This window comes from Dipodomys merriami, unplaced genomic scaffold (assembly GCF_024711535.1).
Source record: "Dipodomys merriami isolate MVZ:Mamm:240054 unplaced genomic scaffold, mDipMer1.0.p SCAF_209, whole genome shotgun sequence".
NCBI lineage: Eukaryota > Metazoa > Chordata > Mammalia > Rodentia > Heteromyidae > Dipodomys > Dipodomys merriami.
The window spans coordinates 1,017,194-1,020,680 of record NW_027203482.1 but is presented as its reverse complement, the minus strand read 5'-3'; the positions used below and the strand labels follow the sequence as shown (position 1 = coordinate 1,020,680).

Below are 3,487 nucleotides of genomic sequence, written 5' to 3'. Positions count from 1 at the left end.
AGATACTCCAGGCAGTAGGAACAGCAAGTACATCCCTCAGTGATGGGAAAGGACATAACTTGCTTCAGAAAAGGAAAACATCACTGATGTGCTTGCTTGTGAAGTAAGAAAAAAAGGCACAACAAAGAAAAAAAGTCAGACATGAAGATCGGAATAAATTATATAGATACTGGATGCTGCTGGTTACAAGAAAAAAAAATCTGTTATTCTAAATCTGACATGACCCACTGGAACCAAAGTGCTCAAATAGTAGCTAGACACATCTGATTCACCTAGAGAATACTTTTAAAATGTGATTCTAGCCAGGCTCTGGTGGCTCACAACTGGAATGCAAGCTACTCGGGAGGCTGATATCTGAGGATCAGGTTTGAAGCAAGCCCAAAGAGGAAATTTGGAAAGACTAATCTCCAATTAACCACCAAAATTATGGACATGAAGCTGTGGTTCAACTGCTAGAGCACTAGCCTTGAGAAAAAATTAAGGGACAAAACCCAGGCTTTAGGTCCAAATCCCTGGACTTCAGAAATCAAAGAAGTCAACAAATAAAATTTGGTGCTCAGTCGATCATCACTTAGCATTCTACTTCAATGTATTTGGTATGAGCCTAGGAAGTTACATCCTTAGCAAATGCTCTCCCCTCATATTCTGCTTCATTACCAGTATTCAAATCCCTGGTATTACCAAAGTCTCCTCCCAGTTAGCATAGCAGTCTACCACTGGGAATTAATAGATATATTTTTATTAATCATAATCTATCCAGACACATCAAATGAGTAATAGCCACATTCCATTATTCTGAATGTTTTTGCTCCCCCTTTGAGTTAATAAGCCTTACCATTAAAAACTATAGAATACTTATTAAATTAAGTCAACAGTCATCATTCTCCCACCCAATCTTATAACCTAAGTTATGTGGGGTTTTTTTGTTTCTTTGATGTTGGTGCCCTGTATCTTGTATATACATTTCTCTAGCTTTGGGAGGTGAAGGGAAAAAAACCAAATGCTTAACTAGGGATACAGTTTGACCCATTTTAACAATGAGATCAAGACACTATGTTCAAAAACGAACTGTACAATTTAGGCAGGGAGTGTGAGGGGGGATGGAGAGGAGTAGTTGTGGAGGTGGAAGGGTAGGGATGGTAGGGAAAAAACAAAGGAGAAGGTAACAATGCTTGAGAGGAAATGAACTCATTACCTACCTTATGTAAATGTAACCCCTTTGTACATTATTTTTACAATAAAAAACATATTAAAAAAGATGAAAAGAACCAGAAATAAAACTACATACTTACAATCATCTGATATTCGGCAAAAGAGCGAAAGATGTAATGTGAAAAAAAAAAAAAAAAAAAAACATAGCCTTGCCGGATGCCCTTGGCTCATGCCTTTAATCCTAGCTACTCAGAGGCTGAGATCTGAGGATGGTTGTTGAAAGCCAGCAGGGCCAGGGAAGTCAGTGAGACTCTTAGCTCCAATAAACCACAAGAAAATGGGAAGTGGAACTGTGGTTCAAGAACTAGCCTGAAGATGAAATGCTGAGGGGTAGCTCCAAGGCCCAGAGTTCAAGCCCCACGACCGACACACACACACACACACACACACACACTGACACACACATACACACACACACACACACACACACACACACACACACACCACACTTACACACGCATCATAGCTTCTTCAACTATTGGTGTTGGGAAAACTGGACATCCATAGGCAGAAAACTAGAAGTGGATCTCTGCTTCCACTAACATCAAGTCAAAATGGATTAACTACATTAAAATCAGCCAAACTACTATAAGACAGAATAAGGGTGACATTAGAACTTATAGGTACTGAGGTGCGAGCTGGGCAGCTGCACGCCTAGCAGTTGCACTCCAGATCCCGCAATCTCGCACTGCGTGCCTCGACCTGATAACCGCTTACTCCAGTTGGCCCCTGCAACAGGCTCCATGCATTGGGCGCACCCCGCGCTCTGGGCAGCTCTGCTCACCGCACTGGCCCTGCTCCATGGGCCGCCGGTGACGCGGCCCCTTAGTGCGCTGAGAGCCCTGTGATGCGAACTCCCTGGCCCAGTGCATGCCTCCGCCTGCCACACCCACGTGTGCAGAGCTGGTGCGCGAGCCAGGCTGTGGGTGCTGCTTGAACTGAGCGCTGCGCGAGGGCCAGCTATGTCATGTCTACACCGAATGCTGCAACTTGGGGCTCAGCTGCCAGCTGCCACGGGCCGAGCCACGCCTCCTGCAGGCGCTGCTGGACGGCCGGGGGTTCTGCGCCAATGCCAGCGTCCCCTGGCCGCCTGAGCACCAACCTGCTGCCGGTGCCCTCTGCCTCAGGAAATGCTAGTGAGTCGGAGGAGGACCGAGGCACGGGGAGCATGGAGAGCCATGCCCCGCCCAGCACACATAGGGTGTCTGACTCCAAGTATCACTCCATTCATTCATATCTAGACACCATCAAGAAAGGTCACGTGAAGGACAGCCAGCGCTACAAAGTCGACTATGAGTCCCAGAGCACGGACACCCAGAACTTCTCCTCAGAGTCCAAACGGGAGACAGAATATGGTCCCTGCCTTAGAGAGATGGAAGATACCCTGAATCACCTGAAGTTCCTCAATGTGCTGAGTCCTAGGGGTGTGCACATCCCCAACTGCGACAAGAAAGGACTTTATAAGAAGAAGCATTGTTGCCCCTCCAAAGGCAGAAAGCGGGGCTTCTGCTGGTCCGTGGACAAGTATGGTCAGCCCCTCCCAGGCTGGGACAGCAAGGGCATGCACGACATGCACTGCTTCGGCATGCAGAGCCAGTAAACCCCACTGCATCAGTTAAATTGGAGCTCCAATACGCTTTACTTTGCACAAAACACTGCCACGGACAGAAAAACACCTGGCTACAGCTTCAACTTATATTTCTTTTTGTGATGAACTGGTTTTTTGTGTGTGTGTGTTTTTTAAAGAAAACCAAAGTTTAGACAGATTTTTGAAATGTCTATTGTTCCTTTAAATGGTAAACTTGAGCATCTTTTCAGTTTTCAATAGTCAGAAAAGAAAATTAATTTCTCTGTTTCTTTCTGTAAAAATAACTGATACTCCTGCCCAAAGCAGCGGACTTGATCCCCTTCTAGAATCCTCTCCACATCTGCCCACTGGAACACCTGACCTTCTGCCCCCCTCACTTCAGTGGCTATTGTAGAAGACACCTCCTCGTTGCCCTCCACCCTGCTCAGGCCTCATGGAGAACAGGAAAGTCAGAAACTCCAGTCACCTGGCCATCTCTACCATACACGAGACCCCTGGCCATCCTGGTCCTATCTTTGATTCCAAGGCTTGGAACCCTGGACGACAAAGCTTCTTCATTTTCTGCAAGTGACCTGATCTGCTTGGAAAATACTAGAGAGATTGAGGTGGAATCTTAACTGACCAAGAAAGTTCTATAAAACTGACCAAAAAGTTCTAGCACATTCTGGGAAACTTGTAAATGCAGAT

At 45.9% G+C, this 3,487-nt stretch overlaps 1 pseudogene; it reads left to right on the top strand.

Annotated features, from left to right (window-relative positions):
* Positions 1-1,955: 1,955 nt before the first annotated feature.
* On the top strand, positions 1,956-2,890 carry LOC138833480 (insulin-like growth factor-binding protein 3 pseudogene; annotated as a pseudogene).
* Positions 2,891-3,487: the final 597 nt, after the last annotated feature.